At 48.2% G+C, this 19546-nt stretch overlaps 1 pseudogene; it reads right to left on the bottom strand.

The window, feature by feature from the left end:
- The window catches only part of LOC138498530 (zinc finger protein 585A-like), a 1446290-nt pseudogene that overhangs the window by 291776 nt on the left and 1134968 nt on the right, over positions 1-19546 (bottom strand).

The raw sequence follows: 19546 nt of genomic DNA, 5'->3' as shown, positions 1-19546 counted from the left end.
ACAGCAAGGCCCCTCTCTGCCGCACACGCAGCAGCCGGAAAGCGGGACATCGAGGAACCCGGCTCCCTCCACGAGCCGACTGCCAACGACGCAGGCCCTGCTGCGAACCCTCAGCAGCCGCAGCCCTTCCACCTGTCCCGCCTCGCCTGCGAGGCGAGCGACCTTCTGGGGCGGGGGAGTGTGGCCGCACTACCCGTGCAGCTACCCGAGCAGCTCCGGGCCATGAGCGAAAGGAGACTGTGGAGAGGGTAAGTGACCTCCCCCCTCGGAGCACACAGTGGCGCTTCGCCTGGCCAGGGGTCCTCCCTATCCCCCCCGGCACTCTCTTCATCAAGGGCCCGGGGCCGAAGATAGCGTTTGGGGTGCAGACGAGAACCGCCCACCGTAACCGGGCCACATAGGCGGCACGCGGCCTCAAGAGGGCCCCACATCAAGCCCGGACACGCGGGCCGCTGTATATATCGAACGCGCCCTACGCCCAGCCGCTCCGTAGGACAAGCGCAGTGCCCTGGGAGACTTAGACGCCACAGCCAGCCACGGAAATCGGGGCGAGGGACGTGCGCCCAAAGTGAGGACAGTACAGAGGGTTGGGCCCCCATCTATGGGGCGTGTGCCCTCCTCTGCACAACCACCAATCTTTTGCCCCCTCCGGGGCCTGAACCTCAATTTAAAAGCTACTGGTCAGGAGATCTCCCCCACGCCATCTTGCCTGGGCCTACACCCAAGACCTCACCGACAGCGGAGAACCCCTCTCATTGGAAAGGCGCCCCCGCACTGAGAGCTGGGCCTCCACGTGCTGCGGGGCGTGTGCCCTTCTCTGAACCAACGTCCATAACGAGGCCTGCCTCCATTGGACCTCAACACGGTTAAACGGGTGCCCCCCAAGGAGCAGCATGCACCCTGCCCTCCTCAACTGCCCAGACTCCTCTTCCAGAAGGCACCCGCCAACCTTGAACCATATTCAGTCGGGTGGCTGTGGAACCAGGGACAAGCCCCGATTTCCACCCTTTGACTGTACCCTTGGTGGGATCTCCTGCCCAAACACCGCCAAACCCAACGTATGAACACCAAGGAGAGACTGGCGGCATACCAGTTCTCACCCTCGCAACACGGCTACTGCGCACCCGGAGTAGCCACCATGTCAACACCGGGCCCCGAGGCAGCCTCCACCAAAGCGGACGTCGCCGATATCCTCAACGAAATGCAGAGTATTAGAGCTGACATCGGCGGCAAGATCGATAAAATAACTCAAAGAATGGACAAAATGGAGGACAGGCTTGAGGAAGTTGAGCACAACCAGACCTTGCTGAACACCCTGGAGACCCAGATGGACGTGCAACTCGCCGGACTCGAGGCTAGGGAGGAGGAATTTCACCTAAAAATCGATGACTTGGAAAACAGGGAGCGGCGCAATAACATATGCATCTTTGGAATTCCGGATAATGAAGGCGAGACCGAGTCAGACCTGAAAAGAACATTGCATAACATAATGAAGTCGCTTTTCAATGATGACTCAATTGATGAGCCCAAAATTGAACGTGTGCACAGGGCTTGGGGAAAACCAGGAGGCCCACGATCGGTGCTTGCCCGATTCCATTATTACGCAGACAAGGCCAGGGTCCTGGACAAGGCCAGAAACACTCCGCAAGTCGCGTTGGGCCCGGTACATGTCTCCATTTACCAAGACCTATCCTCCCTCACACTAGCAATGCCGAGAAAGTGCCAACCACTCACCAAAATGCTGAAAGAAAAAGGGGTCCGATACCGTTGGGTTTATCTCTTCTCGCTCTCCTTTGAATGGGAAAGTAATGCCATCAAACTAGTCTCGGAAAAGGATATTAGGTGCTGCATATTTGACCTACTGGGTACCCAAGAGGAGGAACCGTAACAGAGTGGAAACAGGCCGGAGGCAAAGGAATGGCACATCAAAGGTCCACGGAGAAAGAAGATGCAGGGCGCCAGGAAATATAGACGGATGAACGCCTCCCCGGACACTGAACATTGAACCCACTTTGTTCTTTTACCTATTTCTCTTTTCATGGGTGCACCTGGCGACGGACATTAGGCTAACTAGAGACCCTGGAGATCGTCAGATGGACACCCATTGGGTAGCAACGGGGGAAGGTAGAATCCTTGTCCTCACACCACCTCACCTGATGCGGAAGAGGTGCTTGTAAAGCAACCTGGGATGAGGGTACACTAAGATGATGTGACTCGATGAGCTTAAGTGGACCCTAAAGAAGAAGATGGAGAAAGCAGAGGTCTGTGTGAGGCCCGAGAAAGGGTAGCACGTAGGAGGTGGTGTGAACCGATATGAAAATGAAGGGGGGTCCTTACAAAGTTTTACCGGGGGCCGAATATCGGGCGCAAATGACTGAGATCCTATTGTTGAAATGCAGTTCAGTACGTTAACATGTTTACATATGAAGGGGGGGAGTTGGGGGGCTCATGATTATGTTTTATAATTATGTGGTTGGGACCGTTTGAGGTGCGGTTCCCGTTGGTGGTCCGAAGACGATTGGGTGAACATAACCCAGCCGGATCGGACGCCGTATGGTTTAGGGGGGAGGGGTGGGCTAGTGCCACTGGAAAGGTCAGGTGGAACGGATGAAGACGAAAATGAGAAGAGAAAGGCACACTTAATACTGTTGAAGGTTGAGCGACAAAGATGGTCAGTGGCCCCCATAAGGCCACATAGGAACCGGCTTACTTGTGTAGGAATAGGCATATGGCAGGCTCTTAGAGCAGAGACATTGAGGCAGGCGCACCTATGGGGCTACCTCACACATTGCAATAGCAGCACCATCTAGACATCACAAGCTACGCATATGCACACTTAATGTAAAAGGCTTGAATTCTCCCACTAAACGCTCGCTGGTAGCGAGGGAATTTAAGAGGTCGAACATTGATATTATGTTCTTACAAGAGACGAAATATCAGAAGGGTAGCGAGATGGGGATCCCCAGTGGTCTGGTGGGGCATACATATTGGAGTTTGGGTGTCCTCAAGAAAGCCGGGGTGGGGATCCTGGTCCGGAAGAATCTCCACATGAAGATCTTAAATTCCTGGTCTGACATGGAGGGTAGAGCCATGTTAATATGGGATCCATTCAGAACACAGTCGTGACCCTTGCCACAATTTATGCACCCAATCAAGGCCAAAAAAGATTCCTCCTTAAAACGACCGAATGGCTGTTTAATAAATCGCAAGGTCATACTATTCTTAGGGGCGACTTCAACACAAGGATGAACAGTGCCATGGATAGGCAAACCGCACACAATGTCTCCCAACCTCCCCAGTCGTAGGAACATGCAGAAATTAAAACAATGCTTGCCCTGTACGGCCTCTCGGACAGTTGGCGTCTCTTACATCCAATGGACAAAGGATTTACCTTTCGATCCACCCCTCATGACACGCTCACAAGCATAGTCTATCTGTTCCTCTCGGAAGACCTGATGAGAATACTCCACACCGCAGACATACATCCCATCGCATGGTCTGACCATGACATGGTTATGGCAGAACTAGACTGGGATGGCCTTGCCCATCGCAACACTAAGTGGAGGTGCAACGAAACGTTGTGGTCGGATGTGGTTTTCAGGGAGGAATTGGAAAGTGAAATCAAACAATTCTTCATGACCAATGACACGGGTGAAGTCGCGAAAGTGAATGTCTGGGAAGCGGCAAAGGCCACGTGGCGTGGGATCCTAATCAGGGAGGGGGCGAGGAAAAAGAGGGAACACACCTTGCTGGAGGCTAACGTTAGAAAGAAATTAGGCGAAGCAGAGAGTCTAGCCCAGACATCTCCTCAACGTAGAGCTACACACCTTGCGGAAGCTAAGGCATTACGGGAGTAGCTAAAAGCCCTTGAGATGAACAAGGTGTCCCAGACTTTACAATACCTGAAACAAAAGTACTATGAAAAAGGAGACCAGGCCGATGCCCTTCTTGCGGCAAGGCTCTGCGCGCAAAGGTCAGAAAGATGGGTAGACGTGATAGAGAGGACAGATGGCACTCTTGTGGATACAACAGAATCCTCCCCAGAGGGCATACGAGAGGCATTTGCCTTCTTTTATGAAGATTTATATACCTGTGACCCTCCTCCCCCACTGGGGAGTGTAGATGCCTATCTCAAAGAGGCAGATCTCCCAGCGCTTACACGCCCGGAGGCGGAAGCTCTTGACACTCCGGTCACTGAGGAGGAGGTGGCTGATGCCATTAAACGTCTCAAGTCAGGAAAGGCGCCCTGGGACGATGGCTTCACCCCTGGCTTCTACAAGATGTTCACTGCGTTCCTTACCCCCTTCCTGGTGACTCTATTCAACCACATCTTCGAAACAGGGCAGGCACCCCTGTCCTTTGCTCAGGCCCTTCTATCGGTCATCCCAAAAGAAGGCAGAGACCCCAAATACTGTGGGTCATATCGCCCCATATCACTCCTTAACATAGATGCCAAGATATATGCAAGAGTGATAGCGGCCAGATTAGAAACGCATTTGCCGGAATTAATACACACTGACCAGGTCGGCTTTGTTACGGGGAGGCAGGGAGCTGACACGATGAGGAAGACGTTACACTTGATACACGCGGCACAGGGGAGGAATGACGACCCCACCCTCCTGTCGCTTGATGCCGAAAAGGCCTTCAACAGAGTCGATTGGGAGTTCCTAGAAAGAGTTCTAGTGTGGATAGGTCTTGGCCCCAAACTACGCTGTGCCATTAAGGCAATATATTCAGCTCCACGGACCTATGTGGCGGTGAACAATGGCTACTAAAGGTGGTTCCCATTAGAGAGAGGCACCAAGCAAGGCTGCCCATTACTGCTATACTGTTTGTGTTGTCTCTCGAACCACTGGCACAGAAGCTTAGACTTGATAAAAGGGTAGGAGGAATTACAGTAGGGGATCAGGAATACAAGCTAGGCCTATATGCTGACGATATCCTCCTGCATACAACGAACCCCCTGAGCTCGATACCTGCGGCCATGGAAATAATTGACGAATATGGTCAATTGGCGGGCCTGAAAATCAACACAGAGAAATCGGTCCTCCTCCCGCTAGACAAGAGTAGGGACTCAGAGGTTGAGCGATTTACACCCCTAGGGATGGAGGTTAGTCTCACTACACTGCGATATTTGGGCATCAATGTGACTCGTAACCTGGGTGACCTGTTTGAAGCCAACTTCCCCCCGATGCTAAGCACAATACAAAAAGACATTGAACGGTGGACAAGGCTCACCATCTCGTGGATGGGCCGACTGAACACCATTAAAATGGTAATCCTACCAAAGTTACTTTACCTGTTTCAGATGCTCCCCATACAACTCCCCAGGGACTTCTTTACAACCACCACAAAAGTCCTACATACCTTCCTATGGTAAAACAAAAAACCCAGGGTCCCTGCTGCCTTACTTCACCCCCCGAAAGACGAGGGCGGGGTGGGTGAGTACTAATCCCACACGTCAGACAACAAAAAGACCCCTAATGGATAGGCTTAGACAACTACTATCTCCGTCCTTTTATTGTGGGAGAATGGTTATGGGTACCTGGGCCCCAATTACGAAATAGCATCAAAAACCACCCCATCCTCGGGACCATATGGGCCATATGGAAACCAAACAAAGGAATGAAAGGAGTCACAACATGGCCCTCCCCCCTGGCGCATTTTCTGGGCCCCGGGCATCCGAGATGACATTCCCGACTCAGGCAGTTTCGAATCATGGTACGAGGCAGGGTTTGAAAGGGCAGGCCAATTACGGAGGAATAACGCCTTCATCACTATCCAAGAGCTGAAAGAAGCTCTCGGCATAGGTCGGCTCTCAGTTTTCCAATACCTAAGACTAAAAGGTGTTATGACCCGGGAGGTATGGAGGGAGGCTCTACAGAGAGACCTCACACTGTTCGAAAAATATCTAGACACATACATAGGCTCCAAGGGACTCATCAGTGCAATGTATGCAGCACTAGTTGGAGTCAACACAACCCCCTCAATCGCTCTGAAACAAAAGTGGGAAAAAGACCTTGGGAGACATCTCACCCCAGAAACATGGCTCAAGATTTGTAGAAGGACCTCGAAAACCTCTATCTCCTGCCAGTACAAATTGCACGGGATCAAGCTTTTGTATAGGTGGCAGTACGACCCACTCCGACTAGCCAGGATGTATCAGGATGTGAGTCCTCTCTGCTGGCGGGGCTGTGGCCAGAAAGCGGACTACTGGCACTTGTGGTGGGGATGTAGGGCGGTCCAGGCATATTGGGACAAAGTACTCAGTTGGATAAAAGAGGTTGAAGGAGAGGAAAGGGAGAAGCACCCACTCTTGATTCTATTTGGTTTGGTCGAAACAGAAGAGCAAACAACCAAATTACCCATAATGACGTATGGGCTCTTGCTTGCTGCGAGGACCTGCCTTACAACTGTGTGGAAAAGAATTAATCTACCAACTAAAGCTGAGTGGATCAAAGTCTCCCGTAATATCTTCAAAATGGACAAGCTAACAGCAGCCATTCATGGTGACCGCACTTCCATTGACAATGAATGGTCCGAGTTCCGAGCCAAGTATATCGCACAAAGTTGAGTGTGCAACATGATATAGCCAAAGCGCAATTTCCATGATCTGCCTACTGCTCTAATGTTAATTCTGAAAAGTCTTATGCAAATGCCACTTTTCCAAAAATTCGTTTGCCTATGAACTCCTTCGCCGGACTGTAAAAATTACCTTAGAACAACTGTCGCTTCAAGGGCTGCAGGGAGGGGGTGACAGGGGAGGGGGTCAAGTTGTGGTTAGTCGTTAAGTATGTGCAAATGTAAAGCAGTTGAGTTATTCTGTACTCTTTGTAATGAAAACTGCATTCTCTGGGTTTGAAAAACAATAAAACCAATTTACAAAAAAAACCTGTTTAACAGCGGTCAGCAGCAGGATGGGCCAAAACTGGCTGAAGCCTAATGGAGGAAAAACAGAGGTGCCAGTGGTGGACCCCCCGGCCTCAACCCAGTCCTGATATCAGACTTTTGGCAGTCTGATCTTGGCCCTCTGCATTCTCCTATGAAAGTCATAGAAAAACTAGGAATGAAGATCACGGACTCCATGTCACTGGAGGCTCAGGTCAGTTCCATTTGCAGTGCAGGCTTTCTCAAATTGAAGCAACGGAAAAAGGTTCTGCACTATATTCCCTCTTGTTTCCAAGCGGCAGTTATTACTGCCATAATTAACAGTAGTCTGACTACTATAATGCTGTCCTTCTAGATCAACCCGCTTATCTACTCAACCAGCTGCAAAATACAGCAGCCCGACTGGCTAAGGGCATTCCTTATGGAATGCTTATTTCTTCTTCTTGACAACGCCTCCATTGGTTTCTGGTCGGGGCCCAGATTCAGTTTAAATTACTGTGTATTTTTCATCGAGCACTTCAGGGCAGAGGATGCCTGGCATTACAGGAGAAAATAACTCTGTATTATCCAAATCACCCATTAAGTTCGGCCTCCCAATGCATTTTGAAAATTCCATCCTATCGGCTGCAAAGATGTGGAGGTCAAGCTTTTTCTGTAGCCGGCCCAAAACTATGGAACTCTATCCCTCTGTCTCGATGAAAGATCCAGGACTTTGATCTTTTTAAAGGCACAATTAAAAACATATCTGTTTAGCTGAGTTTGTTATCATCCTTACTCCAGCACCTTTTTAGCACCCTGATGCCTATGGTGAAGGTTGTTGGCACTATATACGTGTTGGATTGATTGATGGATTGATAACACTTGCGGTATTACAATTTATAAAGATTCTTTGGATACGGTGAGTGCTATCGAGTAGCTGGGTGTTGTAGGGATACAGACTGAGCACCTCCTGCATCGCGTTTCGCTGGAAATTTGTCTTGGATTCCACAATTCTTTTTGCTGGAGAACAATAGTTACAGGTAAGTAACTTAAACCTTCTCCCGCATGGGGTCAGGCATGGATTCAAATGATCATGAATAAAGATTACACAGCAGTACACATAAACAACCAAGGGTGGTGGCAAGGCTCAACAGAAGCAATAAACACACAGCTCTGGAACAGACTCACCTCAAGCAAACAGATAGCGTAGCATGGCTTAGCCGACTCAGACCTCCTCCCTGGAATCCGTCAACGCAGTAGAACCTTGTGACGGTGTGTGTGTGTGTGTAACTCCACGTCGCAGCCCAGCAGATGTCAAGCAGGGGCACACCAGAAAGACACTGAACTAAGGACTACCACTTGAGCAACCTCGAAGGACCCTGGATCCGGAGTAAATTAGAAGAAAATGAGAACAAACAAAACTGTTAACTTCGAATGGTATACTTTTACCTTACCCTAAGAACCACAAGACACTCGTCCACTCAGCATCATAGACTATAACAATTAGGAGAAAAAATGTCAAATATGAATGCTGCTCAGACAAAAACAATGTGTTAAAAGACAAATATTGGAAAAGAACATCAAATTGTTGAATGACTAAACATACTTGTGCCTTGAGGAAGCCCGAGCAAGGGCGAAACGCATGCATGTGCCTCCTAACGGAGCTTGTTGGCACTACTGCACTGATATTGATGTTTGGAACACTTATAGGAATACCTATTGAGGATTTGAAGAAACATAGGCACCACTGGTTTAACATTGATGTCTGGACCATATATATGTATTTCCACTAGTGACATGATTCACTAGTGGTATGCTCATGTCTGAAATTCCATGTTTCTGCAGCACATAAGGATGTTTTCTGTTGCCAAAAATATCTACATACATCTTTCTAATGCCTCAAATTGATCTGTGAATTTAATACATACCTCCTCTTGATGTGAGGTAAATCGTGCAGCAGCTAAGCTCCTTTAACTGTATTTCTCCTCTAAACCAATCACTGTCCTCTGGGCCATACTGCCCCCATCCAATAACAGTCTTCTCCCTAAGATCCACCCCTGGTGGACATCTTCAGATTTGGTAAGTGGTAAGCACGTAAAGTGGCAATATGAACTAAGAAGAACCACAGAGGGGAAGGTGGGAGGCTTTGCATGTGAATCCATGCCAGAACCACGCTGGAGAACAATAGTTACAGGTAAGTAACTTAAACCTTCTCCAGCATGGGGTCTGGCATGGATTCAAATGCTCATGAATAACGATTACACAGCAGTAGATATAAACAACCATGGGTGGTGGCAAGGCTCAACAGAAGCAATAAACACACAGATCTGGAACAGACTCACCTCAAGCAAACAGATTGCGTAGCTCCGCTTGGCCGACTCAAACCTCCTCCCTGGAATCCCTGTCAACGAAGTAGAACCTTGTGAAGGTGTGCGTGGACCTCCGTGTCGGAGCCCAGCAGATGTCGAGTAGAGGCACATCAGAAAGAAACGCTGTTTTCACTGTAATGGCTATGGTTGAGTGAGCTCTCGGCTGGCCAGGCAGTGGTCTGCCAGCTAGTCAATGCCAGTGCATGATGCAGCCAGAGAGCCAACTGGAGATGGAAGGCCATTCCTTAATTTGCAGGTCCATATTTGACAAAAAACTGAGAAGTCTTCTGAAAACTCTTTGTATGTGCCACATAAACCTTCAAGGCACGAGCATCGTCCAGCGAATGCTAGGTCCTTTCCGCTGGTGACGACGGGTTTGGGAAGAAGACAGGTAACACCAAAGGTTTGTTGAGGTGGAATTCCGATGGCACCTTTGGCATAAAGGTTGGGTGTGTACGCAGTACAACCTTTGAAGCGTGGAAAGACAAGAAAGGCTGCTGGCAAGGCAGTGCCTGACTCTCCCCGAACTGCCTGGCCAAGGTGATAGCCACGAGGAAAGCTGTTTTCCATGAGAGAAACTTGAGCAGGGTTGTCGCTGGCGTAACCGGCATCCTCCTCTGTATCTCCGAGAGCAGCGTATGCAGAGTAGAGAGAATGTTCACTGAAAGGTCTCTAGGGGGCAGCTGATGCGCAGGGCATATTGAAAGCAGGGGCGCAGGGGCAGAGCCAAGGACCTCACCGTCCCAAGGCCCTTGGTCGCCTTCCTCAATGGTATTTTTGTCATGGTCGCCCTCGTCGGCACCCTCGTCGTAGGGCGCAACTCCAACATTTCCTTTGTTGCTATAGCCTTCCTGGACAGTCTGTAGGTAGAGGAGTTCCTCCTCTGAGGAGATATCTATGCCCTGGAGGACGTCCGCGCTCCCCCCCTTTCTTCACATCTAGAGGGGACTGTCTCGGGGAGAGGATCAGCAACCACTTGTCCAGGGTCTTCTGGGTGGGTGGAACGCAGCAACCCTCCTGGGAGGGAGGGACACTCTTGCCTTAGGAAGGGTGCCCTGCGGGTCCGCCCCCACGGCCTTTAGAAGGGACACTACCACCACCTCGATGGAAGGAGGCATCTTCGTTTGATGCACCTGGGCCTTCACGGTCTGGACAGATCCCTTGTCCTTTGTGGTCATCCCGGACACATTGTCCTTCTTGACCTTCTCCTTAGGGGATGGGTCGGGACTCGGTCCCCTTTGGCCTTCTCCGCCAAGGGTAGGCCGGAAGCTGTACCCTGTTTGGTCTTCTCTTTGGTCGCCTCTGGGGCCACCTTGAGCTTGCCCGGGTGGTCCGACTTCCTCTAGGATGAAGATCCAGAGCAATGACTGGCAACCGAAGCAGCTGGACATGTCGAACGCACCCTGACCTCCAGGAGCCCGCTGCAACGGCGCTCCTGAAGGTAGTGGACTTGCAGTGCTTGCCATTTTGTTGGACTCCCACGGATGGGGCGCCCTCAAAGGATTTAGAAGGCCGCTCAGCTTTCCCGGACCTGGAAGAGGCATGCCCCTGGGTGCCACCCGGGGTAGAGGCCTTGACCTGCAGCCACTCCTCCAGCCGTTTACGCCGATCCTTCAATGTGTGTTTCGAGAGCTCACTGCAAAACGCACAATCTTCCTCCTTGTGCACTGGGTGCAGGCAGTAGAGGCACTGGGAATATTTATCGTCCATATAAACATTCCACAAACCGTAGTCGGCACAAAGCTTAAAGAGAAAGGGGGAATCATTCTTCCCGTCCGCCATGATCCACACGGTGTAGGCCTTGAAGAATCTTCTGGAAGCCTCCACGAAGAAACTAGATGAAATCCGCCTCGAGGGGCGCTGAAGAATCCAAAAAACGGTTCACCGTTAATCGGAAGGTTAATCGATGGAGCAAAAGGGCTCGAATGACCAAAAAATAGAGTAACACTCTTCCAAAAAGCAAAAAACGCAGTAAAAGTTCGAGAGCTAAGCATGAGGACTCCCAACACTTGAACAAGTGGTAAAAATCTGAAGATGGCTGCCAGAGGAGGGGCTTAGGTAGAGGACAGTCATTGGATAGGGGAATTATGACCCAAAGCTCAGTGATTAGTTAGGAGAAATACAATTCAAAAATGAAACTCAAAATTATTTTTTTTTCTTTTACCGAGGGTTCCCAGCCTGACGACCGGGAATATTCATGAGCATGTGAATCCATGCCAGACTCCATGCGGGAGAAATTTGAATTAGCAAAGGCTGCTAGTCAATTTTTGAAAACTAATGTATGCCCTGTGAGAAACCTGAAGGTATCTCACCCGCTAGTCCCCAGGGATCTGTCATCTAGGTGGCCAAGACATGGCCATCGCTATTGGGTCCAGTTCCTGGGGGTGGACCGGTGTGGGAGGATCGCCTGGATGAGGGGGCCTCAGGAAGTGGAAGTGGGACACCAACAGGTGAGATGCATTACCACCTTCCCTATAACACATTTTCCCCATCCTACCCCGTTGGATGCTCAGATATTGTACCCCCTACCCCTTTTCCAACACAAACACTTTCCTACACCATGACAGACAACAGCCTAACAACCAAGCCGTTTACCTAACATGTCCCAACATAAGGGTAGACGGGAGAGCCCTGGTGGTCTCGGGCTTCCTCGAACACTCCAAAGTAACCATTGTATCAGTCTACTGCCCAAACACAGGCCAAATGCAAGTTCTGAGGGAAGCCATGGGCGAGATATTGAGTAGGACAGAGGGTCTCCTTATCCTGGGGTGGGGGGGACTTCCACATGTGGGCATGCAGGGAAATGGACCACAGTGGAGGGCAAGTCACCTCTGGGGGCAGGTCTGGAACCACAGGAGAGGGACCGGGAGACTTTATGTGGGACCGGGGGCTGGTTGATGTATGGAGAGACGCCAACCCATACATTTCACTTGGTAGTCCACGGGTCTAGAATGAGGATAGATTACTAGTTCATGCAACAACAGCAAATCAGCAGGGCTAGTAAAAGCGAGCATCTACCGATCAGCTGGTGAGACCATGACATGGTGAGACTTGATGTGGTCCTGTCAGGCCTGAGACCACAGGAATCTTTTTGGAGATGCAATGACCTCCTCCTCAGGGACACAGTCTTTGCCGCGGAAATGAAGGAGGCAATTGGGGAATACCTCTGTCTCAATGACACAGGCGAGGTTGAGAAGGGTATGGTCAGGGACGCGGCAAAGGCGACATGGCGGGGTCTCCTTATTAGGGAGGGCGCCACCAAAAAGAGAATTAGGACCCTACTAGCCCGAAACCTCTGGGGGGGGAGATTCGCAACCTAGAGAGGGTGGAAGGTAAGGACGACGCAAAACTGGCTGAAGACCTTGGGGTGGTGATGGGAAAATGCCTGGAACTCAGACATAGAGATGGGTAGGGTGTTGTCTAGCCTGCAGTTCCTGAAACAAAAATATTATGAACAATGGGACAAGGCAGACACAAAACTGGCGGCGAAACTCTGTGGCCAGAGGGTGGAGAGGTGGGTGAAGGCGGTCCTGGGGGACGAAGGGCCCAAGCGCACTGAGGCAGGGGAAATCACTAGCAAATTTGCTGCATTCTACAAATATTTACACAGAAAAGAGGAGACCCCGGACGAGGACTCACAAAAAGGGTACCTGTTAGGGTCCCCCTCCCAAGCCTCTGGGATGGAGAGAGCCTTGAGTTAGACAAGCCAATCGCACCGGAAGAGGTCCTGAACGCCATGGCGGGGTTGAAACTGGGAAAAGCCCCAGGGGAGGATGGTTATACGGTAGGGTTTTACAAGACCTTTGCGGGGCCCCTGGTGTGTCACTTGGCAGACCTCTTCTCCAACATTATGGCCACGAGCAGCCACCCGCTTGGGAAATAATTGATTACTGTTATACCAAAGGCAGATAAGAACCCTGAGAGCTGTAAATCGTATCGTCCCATGTCCTAGCTAAATGTGGATGCCCAGATCTTCACCAGAATTTTAGCCACACGAATGCAGAGACTCATAGGGTTGTTGGTTAAACCCTACCATAAAAAAACAGAAAAAAATTCACTCTTACATTACTCTAGTCATCATGTTAAACACCTGAGAGATAACCTTCCATATGGCCAATTTTTAAGACGCAAGAGAAATAGCAGCCAAAATGCAGACTTTGAAACAGAAGCAAAAAATCTGACGGCCAAATTAAAACAAAGAGGATACCCCAAAAAACTGATCAAAAAGTCAGCCAAAAGAGCGGCGAACAACAACAAGGAAGACCTCCTAGAAGCAAAAATTAAACAACCGCAACAAGATATGCTAGTATGTGTTAACACTTTCTCTAATTTGAGTCTGAAAATTTGCCAAATAGTAAAAACCCAATGGAAAATCTTTGAGAAGAGTGAAATAGGGATTCCTGTTCCTCTTTTTGCATACAAAAAATCCAAGACGATTGGGAACAGAGTGAGTAGTAACAAACTCAAAGAAAAAACAACAAAAACCCTGAGCCTGACTGAATCCTGGGGACTTAAACCTATAATTGGACATTACCCATGCACTAATTGTGCAATGTGTAAATGAACCCAAAAAACCAAAGAATTAGACATAGGGTTACTCACCCCTTGGAAACAAAAACTAATGACTAATTGCAATTCTGAGTATGTAGTATACATGATCACATGTCCGTGTAATAAACAGTACATAGGGAAAACAAACCGGAAGGTAAAAACCAGGATGCTTGAACATAAAAGCTGTTTGAAAAATAAAGTCACTAACGCACCTCTAGTAAAACATTTTGGGGAAGCACAACATGGTTATGAAAACTTCAGCTGGACCGTTTAGATAATGGTACAAGGGAGAGATCACAATACAAAAAATAGAATCCTACTTGAAAAAGAACAGAGATTAATTTTTTTAACTAAAAGTGACAAAATAGGACTCAACGAGTCTATAGATTGGTTAAAAATCTGATCGCCCTAATGTGTAATTTATAATCATCGGCACAACCTTCTTTTTGACTGTTAATAGCAGAACCAGAGAACACAATTGAAGTAGAGGCCCTTTAATTACATAAACACTAAAAAAGGACTACTAGAGAGCTATATATAGACCTCTCAAAATGGCGGCCGAAACATAGATACTAACCAGAACAGGCGCCGGCACCCATGAAGGAGGATCTTACAGAAGGAGCTAGAATCAGCCCATAGAAGACACCAGCCCACAGGGATACCACTCCACCCCGTAGTGGCACCATTGGGAATGACTAGAGACCAAGAAACAGGTAAATCATGATACACACGGTAGCCTGTGCAAAGTATTGAAATACAGAGAAGTAAGATAGCACTTAGATTTAAACTCAGCATTTGACTTGTATTTTTTAACATCCGTTTAGCATTTTTTTTAACACTTTTCTAGCTTTAAGAATAGCTGGAGAATAGTTTTACTAAAGTCTTTTTTCGAACTGTTTTCAGCAATGGGAAACAGGAATCCATTTAGAACTAACGGATACAACCCGTGTGGTTTATTTCAGAAACCAATTGTAGAAGCCTCTACACAGAAGCTAAAACTTCATTAACACATCCGCAAAACATTGCGGCAAGGAAAAGAACAGAGAGAGTTTTCTGACTAAACTACTGGTAAACTGACTAAAATGCGACCTTTTTAAGAACCCATGCATAAGGGATAAGCTATTATGATCTCGCCATTATGTTTAAAATACGTTTAAAATATATAGAAACCAAAACCAATTACTAAAGAAAGGACACCACTCCTCTCCAAATTAAACGACCTTGCAGAGGAACTGCAATTACCAGAATGCTTTGTGTTTTCTAAGCTGAAGGCTGGAGTAAACTTTCTTGTAAATAAAATAATTTGTTGTTTGCAGATTCGGTAGGAATATGCTTCCTCCCAAGAAAATTACGCCCAACACATGTGGACATTTTTTCGCCTGCTAATCAAGAAAGCCCCCACACTAAGAAGACCAGGTAACCAAATGGACCCTGTAGTCTTTTTTGACACCTCTAAACGTGTCTAAAGAAACATAAATTGATTCTTTTTTAATGTTTCTTTATCAACAGTTATTATCATCTTAAAGAAGAGGCCAGAAGAGTTCATACTTAGCTGAAGCCCATTCTAAACCCCCCTTATTGACAACTCCTGAAGAAAGTCCCAAGACCTACACAGAGGACTGAAACATGTCGAGAATTTTTTGCCAGTCTAATTAGTTAAACTGTCTGAGTGAATTGAAAATTCCAATGAAGGGACAATCTAATCCTAATTATTGAATAGAATTAGAATAGAAGAATTAGAGATTAGAAAGTCATTATCTCTAAGATCTTTTAGAATTGTATGTTCTTAATGTTTGTCTTTGTCAACACGATACACTTGTATCTTTTTAGAGGGTTTAATCATGTATTTTAGACTATTTTGCTATCTCCATTAAAATTCATACTTTTTGAATTAACCAATGGCATTCAGATGAATGGATAACTGTTGATAAAGGACTAAGTCCTATCTTTTCGAGTCTTGTGTAACCTTAAGTCCCAAAAACAAGATAGGACTCCACAATCGTGGAATTTGGGCTCTCTTCATTGTATTCCTTATGCCCTCCAAATGGTGCCACTCTGTCTGGGTTCCACAGGATGTGTGGGGAGGGGAATTGGCACCCTGGACTGCGTTGCCTTAGCAACCCAAGTCGCACTCTATTCTGATTGGTAGCATGTGTGAGTGACAGCTAGGCTGTTGAATGGGGGGTTTTCTGCATAAAAGCAGGGCTTTTGGGACTGAAACTTCAGAAGTCGCCACAGGACCTAAGAATCCAAAGAGGGGAGAAGCTGAGCCATCTGCAACTACGACACCACCGGTGGAGCCCTGCTGCAACGACCTCACAACTTCCCCAACGACAAGAGAGGATCTTCTGCCAGGAGAGTCTTCTTCCTCTGAGCTGGTGGGATCAACCAGTTCACCACCTTTCGCCTTCCAGGATGTCTCTTGGTCGAATTGCCCGTGCCAAGCACCCCGATGGACGGATAGCCAAGCTTCACCACATTGACCGCGAATAAAAGGAACGCACCTTTTAACCGACGAACTACGCAGCTGGTCTCTTCCCTGGGCAGTGCACCGACTCCAAGTTTCCTCCTTGACGGGATCTTCTCTTCCCCTGGTGGAAACAACAAACTGCAAACACTGCCAGGAACAACTTCCACCGCTGGATCTTCCTCTCTCTTAAACGTACTGTGTTCCACCTGGCCTCCCTTTCTACGGTTTGCTAGAGGTGACCCTTACATCCTTGGCTTTCCAACTGGGTTGGCCCCCAGACCTTCTAACTCTACCTCTTGAACCACCCCAACCTCTTTTGAACATTGTGAAAAGACTTTTAGTGCATTTTAAACTGTGTGATCTAGGGCACATTTTGCCTTGCTCCATTTAAAGTGGGCCTGGCCTATGAACTTTGGCTCTACAGTGTATACTGCCTTCACTCACTTGCTTTGAACTTAAAAGTGTTGGGAACCGTTTTATTTGTATGCCCTGCCTTTTTCTCTCCCTTTAACTTAACTATTGGAGTGCCAGCTAAGTTACACGCTCACATCTGTTTTGACAAATAGTGGCCTTTTAACTCTGACTTGTCTAATAGTTATCAAGGGAGGTGTGTATACTTTGCCTGACTGTGTTTTAACTTGCTTTTGATTTAGAGTGATAGTGTATTTCTTAAAGTGTGTTTTAAATAAATAATAATATACTTTTGATACAAAGCTCTGGTCAGTGTTTGTTTTCTCTGTGTTTTTCGCCCTATTGAGTATACTCTATATACTGCCCTACTCTTCTTGAGAGAAGTATGACTGTTCAGCCACAGCTACCAGGTAAATCTGGGTGGTGCAGACTGCTACCAATTGGGTTTGCTGCTTACTCCTGTAGTCTTAAATCTTTTTGCAGTGTTCCCCAAGGGAACTGCACAGGATTCTGCCTAACAACATCGTCCGGCCTGGGCAAGATCTGGGGCTAGCTAACTACCCCACGCCCCCGTTTGACAAACTTTTTAGCGAAATTGAGGCATGGGGTAAGGGGCAGCTGTCTTGGATGGGGAGGCTCAATGCCATAAAGATGAACCTACTTCCGAGGGTGCTTTACCTCTTCCAAATGCTTCCTATTCGACCACTGGAAGCATACCTGAAAGCATATCCTGCGGTTCCTCTGGCAGGGCCAGAAGCCCATGATGGGATATGAGAGTCTTATTCTGCCCAAAGATAAGGGAGGGATAGGTCTCCCAGACCTGACAATGTACTATAGAGCGGCACAACTTAGAGCGCTGGTGCCACACTTGAGGGAGGACGCGGACAAACAGTGGGTGTTACTGGGAAATGAACACCTACTCCCTGTAACGGTGGGAGAATGGCTCTGACTTCCTAGAAATAACCTCCCGAGGTGGATCAGAGAGCATCCAATACTGGGGGTCCACTGGGAGGTACTGGTCAAAGGGGCTAGGGGGGGAGAAGGTCACCACGTGGCCCTACCCGATGAGCCACAACTGGGCACCACCAGTCAGGGACGCTATTCCGGAGATCGAGCATTACCAGGCCTGGTTCAAAGGGAGATTAGCTAGAGTGGGTCAACTAGTAAAAAAAAGGAAAAAAAGGGGGATTTCACGAGCATTCAGGAGTTGAAGGAGGCACTGGGCCTAGGCACACCGTCAGTACTGTTATACCTTAGACTGAAGGGAATGCTCATGTCAGAAAAATGTAAAAAAGAATGCCCCCAGAGAGACCTCTTTCCGGTTGAGAGGGTTCTAGATGAACATCCGGATATGAGGGGTCTCATCTCCCGCCTCTATGGAGCCCCACTGGAGCCCAGGGGAGGGGCTATACAAGGGCTCTGAACACGCTGGGGGAAAGACTATGCATGGAGCTGGGAGACAACCTGTGGAGGCAAATGTGTAGACTGGCTTTTAAAACATCCATCTCCTGTCAGTACAAGTTGCATGCCATAAAGCTGCTTCATCGTTGACAATATGACCCTGGACGCTCTCCAGAATGTTTCCAGCGGTTGATCCCCACTGTTGGCATGGATGTGGAGCTAGGGCCAACTACTGGCACATGTGGTGGGACTGCCCCAGGGTGCAGGGGTTCTGGACAGAGGTCTTGGGATGGATCAGGGATGCTGGCGGGGTAGGACGCAGGCTAGACCCGATGCTGATTCTCTTCAGCTTGGGGAGGAGAGATGGGGAACACCCACGCCCTTAGTGCATTATTTTCTACTGGCGGATTGTGCATGTCGGGGCAGATTCTGGAAAAGGGGGTCCGTTCCCACGATGCAAGAGTGGTCGTCCACAGCAAAGGACATTTACCTTATGGAAAAGATAACAGCAGCACTCCACCGGAGTAACGCCACAGTGGAATCGGAATGGTTGCAATTCCACAATAGGTTTCAGTGAAAGGACAGGCCCGGCCTGACAAAACGTTGAACATGAGAGGAAAGACACAGGGTCGAAAGGAACAGAGCTCTCTCGTAAATAGCCCACTTGGTCCAGGATTTACGAGTTTTGGTTACTGTTCCAATCGTTAAATTGCAAAGAGAATGAAAAACTCTGGCTGCAAGGGGGGGAACAAGGTGGTAATGTGTCCAGTTGATTACAGTATGTTTAGAGAGTCCACCCCTCATGTTGTTAAATTGCTTCAATGCTTGACCCTGTCACAAGTTAATAAAAATAGATTTACAAAAAATTAATTGGTAAAGAAAGCTGCATGTCCCTCAGCTCTCTGGTTCTCGCCGGATCTCCGGGCATGGTGGGCAACTGTCCGTAATGCTGAGCGGAAATGGCCTTTATATGTTGATCCTGCTTTGAAACTTTATTTTAAGATGAGTTAGTCTCATATCATCTTGGAATAAAGGCTGCAAGAAAATCTTACTTTGGCAGCATTTTTTCAATCGGCTGTCAATACTCCAAAACAACTTTTCCAGACAGTGAAAGATCTTTCTGCTCAGAAACTGGCATCGGTAGCGCTAGCTTCCCAGAAACGTTGCAACAATCGGTCCCCCCCCCACAAATAAAATAAAGGTTATTAGGGATAACATCAGAAACCAAGAGCCCTCTACATCTGTGCTGCAACCTTCTGTACCTCCTTCCGAGACTGTGGCACCTTTACAGAGTTTCCAGTCTTTCCAATTTATTAGCCTCTCCACAACAGTAAACATGGGGCTTTGTCTAAAATCAGCCTCATCTCTAGATGAGATTCCTCGTTCCATCTTTAACTCTATAGCCAAGGAGATAAGCGAGTTTCTCGCTAGAGACCTCAATTCGTGTCTGGTTTCATTCCTGCCACTCTGAAACATG

This window comes from Ambystoma mexicanum, chromosome 5q (genome assembly GCF_040938575.1).
Source record: "Ambystoma mexicanum isolate Mex_15411 chromosome 5q, UKY_AmexF1_1, whole genome shotgun sequence".
In the NCBI taxonomy this organism is placed as follows: Eukaryota; Metazoa; Chordata; class Amphibia; order Caudata; family Ambystomatidae; genus Ambystoma; species Ambystoma mexicanum.
The sequence above is the reverse complement of the archived record's forward strand: the minus strand, read 5'-3'. Positions and strand labels throughout refer to the sequence as shown.